Below are 14,571 nucleotides of genomic sequence, written 5' to 3' on the forward strand. Positions count from 1 at the left end.
ATGTCACTTTTGATTTTATTCTAATTATGTGTCAACATATAAATTCTAAACTTATTTAAACTGTGTGGTTTTTAATTTTTGAGAAACGATTGTGTTGTCGAAATGACAACTGCATACGTCGAAGGACGTGGTTACTCAACAGTGGTTGGGAGGAAACGAAGTGTATTGAATTTTGAATTTCTTTTGGGATCCCCCCCATTACATGGCCCTAGGGGACTATTTATAGCCCCATTACAGGTTCTTACTACTAGGGTTTAGGTTGTACAGGGGAATTTACATGATTACCCTTACGAAAGGGACATTTATAGGGGTACATAATGTTATAGGGGCTCATGGGCCCCTGATGGGCCGTCTGGCGATCGCCGGCAATGTAGCCCTTAGGCTTGATGGGCCGGAAAGGCTTCCTCGGCCCTCGCGGGGGCGAACTTGCCATGGCGAAGTCGTCTTCCTTCGGCAGATAGTTTTCGCCTTGCACCCTTCGCCTGAGACGCCTCTGGCCTGGCAAGGCACTCGTACGACTCTTCGCCTCACGCCGTTCTTGCTCCATAGCCTTCGCCACGGGTTTCGGCAGATTTAGTCGAAGGACCTCATGCCATCCGCCAACAAGCCCCTCACGGGCAAGGGTGAGATTGGAGCTTCGGGCGAGACCGTGCAAACCATGTGGTATGGTATGCGGCGCCCCCTTTCGACCGATGCTCCTGCCGAAACCTACATTATTCCTGCGAATGAAGTTTGTTACTTGTGCGGCTGGTATTATTTTGCCGCGCTTCGCCTACTGCGATTGGTGGTTATATATTTTCTTTTCCCAGGCCGAACGGAACAGTATTGGGCCTTCCCATCGTGGGCTTTTTACTGTGCCGCTCAGACGGTGGGAATTTACCATTTCGCCTACCCTTCCGACACGTGGCGCTTTATTACTGGTGAGTAGACGAACGGTCGCCCGGGTGAGCTATATATTCCCACCCCTCTTTCCTTTTCACCGGTACACTTGCCATTTTTACCGCGTGCGCTCTCTTCCACAGCATTTCTTGACCCCTCAGGTGTTTCGCCCATTCTCTTCCTTCGCCACCGCATACACGCCGTTCGCCATGGCCCCTCGCAAGCCAAACCCAGCTTCGGCAAAAGGACCGGATCCCGGCCGGGTCGATGATGACAGCACCGCCTTTTTGGGGGTTTCTCTCGTGGACGATGTCGAACTAGCGAAGTTGGTTAGCTCTGGGGCGTTGGTTGAGGGGCAGGCTTTCGCCCCGGGGAAAGCCGTGGTGCCGAAGCCTATCGACAATCGGACGGTGGTGTTCGCCGTCTTTTTTGAGGCGGGGCTACGGTTTCCGTGCAACGTGTTGTTGCCGGAGATCCTTCGCCTTTTCTAGGTGGAGCTTCCGTAGTTGAGCCCATCGGCGCTAGTTCGGATCTCCATCTTTGACTGGGCGTGCTGGACTTCCGGGCTTGAGCCCAACGCCGAGCTCTTCGGCGCCATTTTTTTCGCCACCGTGAACTCGAAGACGGTGATTACCCCGGCTGGAACGAAGAAGACAGTGTTCGGGAGCGTGAACTTTAACGTTCGCCCCGAGCGGTCCGATCTCTGGCCGGTGAACGCTGCCATGTCGAAGTGGGACCGCCATTGGATGGTGAGGTGGTTCTATCACACCATCCCCTTCGCGGCTGGTTCTGACTCGGCAAAAGCCCTCCGGTGCCGGCGTAGGGCGATTGCGCTGAACCGAAAACCCAAGATCGCCGTGGACGGCGCTATGGAGGCGCGGTTCGTCCTACTACGCAAGGTTTGCTCCCGTCTTAGCTGCCGTGACTTGGTGGAGGAGTTCTGTATGCTTCGCATATTTCCCCTCTCCCAGTCATGGCAAGTCACGGTCGAGCAATGCGAAGAGGCTGACGGTTTGTCGAACTTGGTTCTTCCTGAGGGGACGAACAGTAAGATCGTTCTTTTGCTATACACTCCTGTGCTTTGTTATTTTGCCTTGTCTGACCTTTAACGCAGCTACACCCTTTACTTTTGCAGTGTCGACCCTCGACCAGGCTGAAGCCGAAGCCCGCAGGATGATCGGCGATGTTTCGGTCGTCGAGTATAGCCAGCTGCTAACATGACAAGCGGTTGGGCGGGCAAACCGGGTTTACAACGGCGAACTGCCTCCCCGGGCGAATCCCCAAAAAGCCGACGACGATGCAGGGCCTTCGCGAAAGCGGATGCGTGGACAAGTGAAGCTTGCCCCCAGGAAGCGAAGGGTTCCTGCTTCGTCGGACTCCGACGCCGACGACGAGGATGATGCCGAAGAACGTGACGGCGTGGAGGAAGGAGAGGAAGAAGAGGAGGTGGAGGTTGTGGCTGATAAGGCCGCGAACGAGGCGATTGAAGACCGCGTCGACACCCCTTGCTACACTCCTACCCCAAGTCCAGGTCACAACGAGACCGGGGTGGAGTCGAACAGCTCCCCCCTTTGACGAAAGGATTTGGAAGGGGCGAAGACCCTAGTTGCGTTCTCGTTGGTCAAGGCGGCGAAAGGAGGTCTGGTCAAGAAGATCTCAAAAAAGAAGGGACTCGTCGACATCGCTCGCGTTTTCAGCGACGACGAGTCTTCTGACGAGACTCCGACTACACCTGCTGGCCGCAGTTTGGACCTTTCGACTGCTCCCCTTGCTCTGCTCGGCGTTGCTGGGGCAGGTGATAGCGCCGCCACCGGGGCTTCCGCCTCCGCCGAACGGATTGTGTCGGCTGCGGCGAGGGTTTTCGGGAGCCCTGTGCGCGAACCAGCTATTTCGCTGCTGGTCAAGGCGAAGGGGAAGTGTGCGGCCGCCGAAGCATCTGCCTCGGAGTATTCTCTTGCGGCGCCCCACTTCGCCCCTGGTGACTTCGAGACCCGGGCGGACCTTATTCCCTTTGTGGAGGGAGTAAGCAATCTTTTCTTGCCCGCCGGCACCCCAAGCCTGTTCACCGAACTTAACGAGTTCGACGAGGGGTGTTCCACCATTAAAAGTTTGGCGGTTCGGGTATGCCTTTTCTTCCTTCTTCGTTTTCCTCTTCCCTCTTTTTTTTTACGTTTCGCAATTAACCTTTTGTTCTTTTCGCCCGCTCCTATCTTTCATCTAGATTCTTGCGGCTCACTGTTCAACGGAGCGAACAGTGTGGGCCCGTGTTGACGGTTTTAAGAGCCGTCTTCAGGCCAAGGATGATGAAATAAGCCGCAAGAACTTGGAGGTGGAGTCCTTGACCCACACCCTCAAGGAGGCGAAAACTGAAGTCAAACGCCTTCAGTCCGAATTGGACAAGGGGAAAGAGGCCTGGACTGAGGTTGATCGCCTCAAGGCCGAACTGGAGAAGGAGAAGACCCATTCGGCGGTGCTCATTGATTACTACAACCTTACTGAGCCGAAGATGGAGGCTCTTCGCTAGAAGGCTAGCGGGGCCGAAGCGAGCGCCGCGGAGGAGTCGCAGCGGTTGTCGCGGGAGAAGGCGAAGACCACCGAATCCGCGAGAACGACTTGCCAAACGCTCCGCCTCGCCCTTACCGACATGGGCGCGAAGGTGCGGGGGGTCCCTGCCGAGGATGTCTCAGCCTTCGACTTCTCCGAGTGGACCCAGCAGGCTGGCGGATCGATTTCGGACTGTGCCACCGCATACGGCGATTGCTGTGCGCGCGTATCGGCGGCCTTTACCTTAGGCCTTTTGCAACAGTTCGGCTGCGAGCACGTCGCCGAGTTCCCTACCTATGCGAAAGGGGACTGGGAGATTAGTGCGCAGAACATTTCGCCCGCTCTTCGCGCGTGGCAAAAACAGTTCTGGCAGAAGGATGGCCGGTCCGCTGCCAAAGCACGCCTTCTGGAGCAACTGGCGAAGGTGGAGGCGACAGATCGGGGCGAAGGAGAGGGCGCGGCAGGCGAAGAGGTTGGAGGCGATGCCCAGGATCACCCAGAGGTGTGAGGCCCTCCGCCCTTTCCTTAGATTTTTGTAGTTTTCCTCCCTCTTTTGCGTTTGCTTGGAGAGGCGAATGATGTACATTCGGCAGGTTGTCGCCGAACCTTAAAAAAGGCTTTTTTGTACATTTGGAATATATGACACAATCTTAATTGCTTTTTGATGATCGAGGTCTTTGGCATATTATTATTTCGCTCATCTCGCATTATGCCATACCTCCCCCTCCTTCCGCCTATTCTTACTATGTAAGCTGTGTTTTGCTTTTTCTGTGTTGTCTATCAGGGGGTTTGCCGAAAGTTGTGCATTCGGCCCCCTTCCGGGAGCTGGCGAAGTCAAAACGATAAATTTGTGGCATTGAAGGACCTGCCGAAGGTGCGATGTCCATTTCGCCCTGTTTATCGCGAAATGGAGATAAACAGTCACAGCTATAAGGTTTGCAAGGTTGCCGACTGGCTGCGGGCGCACCCCGGGCGAACCTTAGAAGATTACGATCTTGTTCATTCAAGACGTTTGGAGGATATGGCTCGCTTTTGGCGAAACCATCAGAAGACTAAACGTCAGGAAATGATCTTTCAGCGTCGTTACAGTTTGGTCTATGTTTCGCCCCCTACTCCTCTTAAGGTTGTGTATGATATTAGTAGTGATGATGAACCTAGTTCGTCTGACCATTCCTTAGGGAGGGATAATGATTACGAGGGCGAAGATGTAATTTACTTGTAAAGTGAGTTGTATCGTGTTGTGAACCTTCTATTCTTCGATTATTTTTTCGAAGTTTATAAAGAACGTGCTTTATTTCCTTTTCGCTATTTTTCGCATCGTCACATTTTGTGCTTTTGTTAGGTCGGAACATGCCGGCCCCTTTGCGCATATTAGCGAAATAGGTGTACTGACTTTTCAGCTTTTCGTCGTTCGTTTTCGACCTGTAGCATTCTGTGTCGAAAGAGACAATTTTGCTTTTATGTTGATCGAATCGTAACGTCGTTCGGCTAGTTATTTTCCGAGACAAGCTGTTGCGGTTTCAACGTTCGGCGAGCGATGATTCGACCGATTCGTTTCGCCCCCCTGGCCTTTTTCGCTGATCAGGCGTTTGCCTTAGGGTTTTTCCACAAATTATCAATCACACGAAAAATAAAAAGAAGGCGGAGGACACAGAGATTTTATACTATACTGGTTCGGGCCTCCATGGTGGATAATAGCCCTACATCCAGTTTTTTTTTCTTTTTTCTCTTTTCCCCTTTTTTTTTTCTTTGCCGAAAGGCTTACATAGTGCCAAAGGGCTTATATGGTGCCGAAGGGCTTACATGACTGTATGTACATTTTTACAAGTTGGCGATTTGGGTGCTAACCATTCTAGGCATAGAAGCGCTTGAGAGAGGCAGCGTTCCAGGAATGGTCGAACTCCTCGCCTTCGAGTGTCGCTAGGCGAAAAGATCCCGTCCTGGACTTGTGTTTGATGAGGTACGGTCCTTCCCACTTTGATTCAAGCTTTCCAACCACTACTGGAATCGCCTTCTTCCTTAGGACAAGATGACCAGGCATCAGCTCCGTGGGTCGAACTTTTTTGTTGTAAGTTGCCGAAGTGCTTGTGGCGTACTTGTGCATGTGCTCGAGCGCTTTGACCCTTACTCCTTCCAAGAGTTCGAGCGATACTTCGCGCCCCTCTTCGGCCCCAGAGAACATAACCCTTGGTGAGTTAGCCCCTAGCTCTGCTGGGGTCATTGCCTCATCGCCATAAAGAAGCATAAATGGGCTAAACTTGGTTGGTCTTGTGGGGGTCGTCCGAAGGGCCCAGAGAACTGATAGCAATTCCTCTGGCCATTTGCCTTTCGCCGCCCCCTCGAGTCTTTTCTTTAGTGCTTCTAGGATCTTGCCATTTGTACGTTCGGCCGCCCCATTTGACTGCGGGTGCGCGACCGACGCGAACCTGATTTCCAGGTTAAGCCCTTCGCACATTTCTCTGAACTTATCAGAGTTAAGTTGCTTGCCGTTGTCAGTAATGAACTCTTTTGGCACTCCGAAACGGCAAACAATGTTTTTCCATACAAACTTCTGTACTGCTGCCGAAGTGATTGCCCCAAGGGGTTCGGCTTCGATCCATCGAGAGAAATATTCCACAGCTACAATTGCGAATTTATACCCGTTTCGCGCCACCGGGAATGGCCCAATGATGTCCAGTCCCCATCTGGCGAAGGGCCATATTGGCGGAATGGGCTGCAGATCATACTGGGGCGCGGCTTGGCTTCGGCCATGACGCTGGCAACTTTCGCACTTCTTGATTTGCTCAACACAGACTTTCAACACAGTGGGCCAATAAACTTCTTGTCTAAATACTTTGGAGGCCACTGTTCTTGCAGCCTGGTGCACGCCACATAGCCCCTGGTGTATCTCTTTTGCCATTTCTTTGCCTTCGGCAAAAGAGATGCAACGAAGTAAGGGTTGAAGTACCCCGGAGCGGTAAAGCTGACCCGAGACCATCTTATACTTCGTGGCTCTGAGTTGCAAACGCTTCGCTTCTGCTTCGTCTACCGGAAGCCAACCAGTTTCAAGGTGTTTCACAAATGGGTCTTCGCCCAGTTTCTCCTGGTCGATTGCCATAACTTCCGAGCTATCCATGGGCACACTTGGAGCATGTAGCACTTCGAAAAAGATGCCAGGCGAATGTGGGCCACCACAAGCAGCGGATTTCGCCAAGGCGTTTGCTTCCTCGTTCTAGTCTCTAGGCAAGTGTTCGACCGTTATGCCGGTGAAGCATTTTTCCATGGACCGAACAGCCTCCAGATACCTCTTCATTCCCTCTTCTTTTGCCTCTAAGGATTTGTCAACATGGCCTGCTACCAACTTGGAGTCAGTTCGAATTAGCAGGCGCCAGACTCCTAGTGCTTTCGCCTTTCTTAGGCCCAGGAGAACGGCTTCGTATTCTGCTGCATTGTTGGTTGTGTCGAACTGCAGTCTTGCTGCGTACCGAATCGGCACACCATTCGGTGAAAATAGGACTGCCGCAATGCCTGCTCCCTTGTGCGACCACGAGTCGTCAGAGCACATCACCCAGAATTGTTCGGCGGGCTCGAGTGTCGGGGGCAAGTACCGGTGTCCATTCAGCTACGAAGTCGGCTAGCACTTGAGATTTGATAGCAGAGCGTGCAACAAAATGTAAGTCGAACGGGGATAGCTCTGCCGCCCACTTGCTGAGCCGGCCAGTGACTTCCTTGCCTCGGAGTATTTCGCCCAAGGGGTACTGTGATGGCACTATGACTTTGTGGGCTTGGAAGTAGTGCTTAAGCTTGCGCGAAGCCATCACTAGGGCGTAAGCGAGCTTTTCCATTTCAATGTACCTTGTCTTCGCTCCTTGCAGCGCTTCGGAGACGAAGTAGACCGGTTTTTGTCCGAACTCTGTTTCTTGGACGAGGGCAGCACTGACGGCCACCGGCGAAGCTGCTAAGTATAATAGCAGTTCGCTTCCTGGGGGTGGGCTTATCAGAGCTGGCGGGCTTTGCAAGTATTGCTTTAGCTCGTCGAATGCTGATTGGCACTCTGGTGTCCAATTAAACTTTCCTACGCCCCGGAGGGTCTTGAAGAAAAGCAAACCTCTTTCGGCTGCCTTTGAGAGGAATCAACTGAGTGCCGCAATTCGGCCTGCAAGCTTTTGTACTTCATGTATGCTTGACGGAGGCTTCATTTGCTGGATGGCATCGATTTTCTCGGGATTCGCCTCGATACCTCTTTTGGAAACAAGGAAACCTAACAACTTGCCTGCGCGGACGCCGAAAACGCACTTCTCCGAATTCAGCCTTATGCCTGCTATGCGCAAGCTGTCGAATGTCTCCTGCAGGTCGATCGCATGGTCGAAAGCCTTGCGGCTTTTTACGACGATGTCGTCGACGTAAGCTTCCACATTCCGGCCCAACTGCTTGCCAAGGACCTTGTACACCAGCCTGGCGAAAGTTGCTCCTGCGTTCCTTAAGCCGAAAGGCATCCTGAGGTGACAAAATGTGCCGAATGGAGTGATGAAGGATGTTTTGGGGATGTCGAGCGGGTTCATGTGGATCTGGTGGTAACCGGAATATGCATCCAGGAAACTCATGAGCTCGCATACAGCTGTTGAGTCCACGAGCTGGTCGATTCGCGACAAGGGGAAGTCGTCTTTCGGACATGCTTTGTTCAGGTCTATGAAATCGACACACATGCGCCATTTGCCGTTTGACTTCCGCACCAGCACTGGATTCGCCAACCACTCCGGATGGTGAATCTCTTGGATAACCCCCGCCTAGAGCAATTTTCGTACTTCGGCTGTCGCCGCTTCTTGGCGATCGGCAGACATCTTGCGCAACTTTTGTTTTCTTGGCTTAATGTCCGGCTTGACTGCTAGGTGATGCATGATGAGATCCGCCGGGACACCCCCCACCTCGTCAGGGCTCTAGGCGAAGATATCGATGTTCTTTTTGAGCACCTCTAGGATACTCTCAACTTCTTCTTCGCCCATGTCGCCCCCCAGCGATACAAGCTTTGTGGGGTCGGCGTCATCAATCTGCACTTTTGTTATCTTGCCGTGAGGGGTGGGCTTTGGCGTGTGCTTCGGCCGTTCGTGCGGTTCGGTCTCAACACTGTGCACTGCTCTGTTGATTATGGCTAGATCGCCTTTTGAAGCGGCCGAAGACTGAAGCCCCTTGACTACTATCACCTCTGTCGGGCCGGGCATCTTGAGCTTGAGATAATTGTGGTGGGAAATGGCTTCGAACTTGTTCAGGGTTGCACGGCCGAAGATGGCGTTGTAGTTGTACGGGATGTCGATGACGTCGAACAGTATTTGCTCTTCGCGTCTGTTCTCCCCCGAGCCAAAGGCTATCAGCAAAAGTGCTTGGCCGAGAACTTGAACTGCTTCTCCGCCGAAACCGCGGAGCGATGCTGGTGCTGGGGTAAGGGCTTGGATAGGCAACCCCATCTTGGCATATGCTTCGGCGAAGATAACATCGGCTGAACTCCCTCCGTCGACCAGGATTCGTCGGACTTCGAAACCAGCTATCTCAGCTAAGATTACCAGGGGATCTTGATGCGGGAACATAACTCCTTCTGCGTCTTCCGGCCCAAAAGAAATTAGCTGGTTCCGATACTGCGGCGCCACTTCACCCACCGAAGTGATGCTGTGGACCATACGGATCTGCATCTTCTTCTGCCGTTTGGATCACTTGGATTACCCTTGGCTGTACATCTTGGCTTGGCGGATCTGCCCTTGTAATCACTTGGATTGCCCTTCGCTGTACATCTTGGCATTGTGCGGCTGGGGGTGTTTGCTCCTGAATTGCTTCGCGGGATGCTTCGACAGTTGTTCCCTGCTGCAGTCTTGGGTCTTGCGTGTTGCCACATTGCTTAATGTTTCGGCATTGCTCCGTGGTGTGCGCAGAACGTCCGTGAAAGGCGCAGTAGAGGTCTTTTCGGACCTTCTTGCGGGCTGGCTGCTGATGGCTGCTCGCTTGCTGGGCATCGAACTCCTTGCGGAGGGCTTGCACTTCTTCGACCGCGATCACAGCCTTGCCCGCACGGTCTGTTCTGAACTTTCTCCAAGTTATGGGGGCCTGGCCTTGCTATTGGCTGGTAAATTGAAATACCAAGAACGGGTGATGCCATCTAGAGCGAGATGTATTACCTTCACTTTGGTATTTTCGTCACCATGAGCCGCTTCGATCGCTGACTCGTAGATGGAAAGGAACTCCTTCAGGTCAGTTTCGCCTGAATAGCGCGGGACAGATGGGAACTTGAACTGCGGTGGGATTGGACGAGTCTTGATTCCCCCACTCAGCGGTAGCCCCTTTTCGCCTCCCGCCCTGTTTACTGTACTTTGCTGTGGGTACGGTGTGGCGAAGGGCAAAATCGCAGCTTGTGCGTGAGGTTGTGCCATGGCATTCGACTGCCTGGCTCCAACTGGACGTACTTGCTGAGCCGCCATGGATGGGTCAAAAATTGGCTGCGACCACGTCGTGGTAGCTTGGATTGGTGCTTGGTTTGTTCCGAAGCCTGGAGTCGGAGCTTGCTACCGAACGGTTGGTGCCTGAGCAGCGTTGACGAAGTCGAACTGCGGTCCTTGATTCCATGGCGAAACTCCCAGGCCCGGCTGAATCAGTGGCAACCAATTAGGCGCACCTTGACTAGTATTCCCCTCCGGGTGGGCCGATGGGGTTGTACTTGAAATGCAGTGGGGTTGGTTGAGTTGCTGAAGGAAATCGTGGAGTTGCGCCTGCAGAGCCGAAGCCCCTTCCGCCACTGTTTGTGGTGCTTGGCCAGGTTGTTGATGGTGTACTTGGGCAGCGACTGGTTGAGCTTGCAGTTGTGCGTGAGGGGCCGAATGCACTGCTGCGGCCGATTGCTGCCCGGCGAAGTACACCAGCGCCTGTGCGGCTTGTGGCGGAAAGGGCTGTGTCGTCACTTGCGGATGGACTTGAGATGGGACATAACCTGCCGAATACTGATGGATTGGAGCCGACGTGGCCTTAGTCCGCCTTGCCGCCTCGTATGCTTGTTGTTGTTCTTGCATCTAGCGAAGCATGTCTTGGAGCCGTGTCATGTTCTGCCGCATGGCTTCCATGTCGGCTTCGGCTTGTGCTTCGGGGTCAGGGCTGACTTGGGCCTGCACAACGGCGAGCACAGTTGGGGCTGCTGCCGGCTGTGATGGAGCGGCTTGGGGCACCACCAGTTGGCTTGTCGAAAGGATCTCCGCCCTGGTCTGGAGTGCCCTTGCCGCCGCAGCCGCCTTCGCCACGTCGGCCGCGTTCGGCACTTGCACGGAGGTTGCAGGGGCCGAAGGCGGTTGTGATGGCACTTGTCCTCCTCCATCTTCGGCCACGGGCGCCAAAGGCTCTGCTCCTTCCTCGGCGGTCATGTCCGGTCCGGCGTCGCTTTCCTTCCGCCTGGCAACCTTCTCCTTCACGACCCTCTTCGGTGGCATTCGCTCTCAGTGGTTTCGCTCGGAGGTCCCCACGGTCGGCGCCAGCTGTTGTCGAAATGACAACTGCATACGTTGAAGGACGTGGTTACTCAACAGTGGTTGGGAGGAAACGAAGTGTATTCAATTTTGAATTTCTTTTGGGATCCCCCCATTATATGGCCCTAGGGGACTATTTATAGTCCCATTACAGGTTCTTACTACTAGGGTTTAGGTTGTACAGGGGAATTTACATGATTACCCTTACGAAAGGGACATTTACAGGGGTACATAATGTTATAGGGGCTGATGGGCCCCTGATGGGCCATCTGGCGATTGCCGGCCCTGTAGCCCTTAGGCTTGATGGGCCGGAAAGGCTTCCTCGGCCTTCGTGGGGGCGAACTTGCTATGGCGAAGTCGTCTTCCTTCGGCAGATAGTCTTCGCCTTGCACCCTTCGCCTGAGATGCCTCTGGCCTGGCAAGGCACTCGTACGACTCTTCGCCTTACGCCGTTCTTGCTCCATAGCCTTCACCACGGGTTTCGGCAGATTTAGTCGAAGGGCCTCATGCCATCCGCCAACAGATTGTGTTGCAACAACAGACCTGCTTCGTATGGAACTATTACATGTAACATGCGTTTTTTACATTTAGGATATCCTACTTTTGGAGTTTATAAACCTCAAGCAACAATTTTTCTTGTATATTATAGATGTCTTTATGGATTTTAGAATATAATAATTAAAGATATTTTATATCAAAAATATGGATAATAGGACTGTTTTATCTAATTAACAGTAGGCTTCTATTTACTCTACTCCCTCCTTGTTTTCTCATATGATCTCTTATATTTTGTGAAAAAATGAATTTAATTTGAAATAAGAGAAGAAATAATTAGTATTTCTAGAGAATTTATAAAGATTTCAGCACCATAGACTAAAGTACACTTTTGTTAAATAAGATCTTTTTATGAAATGTATTTTTATTGCACGAATTCTCATATATAACTTTAGTATGGTTTATGTTCCTAATTAACCAAATTCAGTATATACAAAATACCCACATGCCATGTGTATTTAATGGGTGTATACCCCATCCATTATTTTACTTATTATTTAGGGTGTAGAACTTATACATGATGATAAATTGAATTGATATTTTAGGTTATCCCCGTATGGTCCGAATAGATTGCACCCTACATGTTAAACATATTTATACTATGATATAATCCATATTGTTAATTTATAACATGATTTGTAACAATTCTTGATTGCCATGCAATGCCCCGGATGTGACTTGCCACTTGTTTACATTGTAAATGTAATTTAGTCGTGCATATTTGTGAACTTATATAGGTCGAATATAGTGGACCCTATATATTTATGTGATGATATTACCCATATCTTAAAATTGTTTTTTCATGATTCGTTATATTCTCATGTGCCATGTAAAGTAAGATATGACATGTTTCTTGTTGATATTGTAAATCTAATTTAGTGGTACTTATTTTTTGGACCGTAAAGAATAAAAATGTGACCTAAAATATTATTTTATTTTACAGATTAAGTATAGTTAATATAGATAATAAATTTTATAAATAATATAATAGCATAAATTTTATTTTCAAACATCTTAGAGCTAATTTTAGTTATCCATGATTGTAACGTGATATATGAAATTATGACCTATGTTTTTTGTTTTTCTTTTGTTAGATATAATGCAAAAGGTGAAATGGATGAAAATAATGTTTATTATTTATAAATGAAAATATAGTAAATATTGATTCATTTAATTGTAAATAATATAATTGTGGTCGAATAAAAATCGTATGTATAATTTAAAAGTTACAACAGTTTATTTATTATTTATATACTACATGTTATCTCAAATAATATTAGAAAAAAGTTTAAGGGAGAGGGCAGAGCGGGTCCATATTATCTGCATATATTGAGTGTGTTATCTATGGTGGAACTTACTAATCTTGGTTCGAGATCTAGAGTTGACATGGGTCTTATACTTTCAGCTAATTATCTTTGCAGTAGGCGTGTCGATAGCGAGGCGTCTATAGTGACTTGGTTAATATGAAGATATATCTACTCAGTCTGTCGATGGTGTTCACATGGGTAGGATATGTGTGTGTATGTTCCTATGGGTAAATGAGTGCATGTGTATATGAGCACTTACGTTTATACTATATTTCTAAAAAAAGCGGCATGCATTATCCCTCCAAAATTATTATCTAAAAAAACCAATTAACAAATTTCTGGTGGCAAAGCATGTGGTATCAAGGCGCCTCGACTATGTGCTCAAAAATCAACTGACGGCACCCAAATACCTGATGTTAGTGATATTGTCCAAGAGGCAAGAGCTTTGATATATACTTTGTTGTAGAAACCAGTAGAACAGATAAGAATATGAACAACATCATCATGGAGTAGTATAAAATTATAGGTAAAAAATCTAAATTATAGGCTTGGAAAGCAGAAAGTGGAAGGCTATGTTAAGAGATAAAACAATAGAAAGATGGAAGCTGCTTGCATCGCTCACTTGTTTTATAATTAGGATTATTTCTCCCTTGCTTGTTGCTTCTTGTTCCTGAAAAAATGTAGATGGTATGTAAATCCATCTTCTTTGATATTGGTCGAAAAAGTGAGCGAGAGGCGCGTTACATTTTGTTCCCTTGATTTTTTTTTCGGAGAGAAACAGCTGATACTCTAGGTTTGTTTACTCTTAACTAATTATTTTGGTGGGACCAGAGCCTGCAACCATCGTACAATAGGGACGAGCGAGATGAGAATTTAGTCTAATGGTCAAAACTGACGGCTAGCTCCACCAAGTTAATTGAAAATCGATGGCTAGACGTTTATCTAATTTATTAGATCATCACATAATGGTTTAGGAGTGTCGTTAGTAGTGTCGTGTATCTTCTCGGATCTATTTTTAGGATTTTCTAGATTTTCAGTATATAATAGAAGATTTGTTTAACAAGTTCTTATTTTCTTATTTGTAAGCCCTCTATTTGTAAAAAAACCGGGGAGGTCAAGTCTACGAAAGTTCCGAGCTAGCAATCTCACAAATGTTCCGGATGCCCTTTCATCCTTTCCATCCTCATGCCTAATTTCGTGTGTATAATCATGATTTGCGATGAGCAAGTACTCCCTCTGTTCCTTAATATTTGACGCCGTTGATTTTTTTAAATATATTTGATTGTTCGTCTTATTAAAAAATTTTGTGGAATATGTAAAACTTTATGTATACATAAAAGTATATTTAAAAATAAATCAAATGATAGAAAAGGAATTAATAATTAAGTAGAACAGTCAAACATGTTTAGAGTAGCTTTTGTGTTAGGAGGTTTGTTTGGATTGGCTCTATTGTTTGGAAAATATCCAGTGATGATCAGCATTTTGTTATTCCTATAGAAAATTGATACATTAAACATTCATGACCCCCAAAGATCATGATTTTAGGTATATACCACTGAAAGATTGGAGTGCAAGCGTGATTGGCTAATCCAGCAACATCTTCCTTGTCACAAATAGTATCATGTGCCATCCTAGCTCCTCGCCAAAAATAGTACCGCGTGTCGTCTGCCGACTATTAATTTCTTTTTCCAAAACAACACCATGCACAGTGTTTGTTCGCTCGAGATACACATTCATCCTAGCAGGCATGTATATGCATCACCTGCCAATAGTGCATGTCTTTTCTTTTCTTTCTTATAGATCGAATTTCT

Source organism: Oryza glaberrima, chromosome 11, assembly GCF_000147395.1.
Source record: "Oryza glaberrima chromosome 11, OglaRS2, whole genome shotgun sequence".
NCBI classification, from domain to species: domain Eukaryota; kingdom Viridiplantae; phylum Streptophyta; class Magnoliopsida; order Poales; family Poaceae; genus Oryza; species Oryza glaberrima.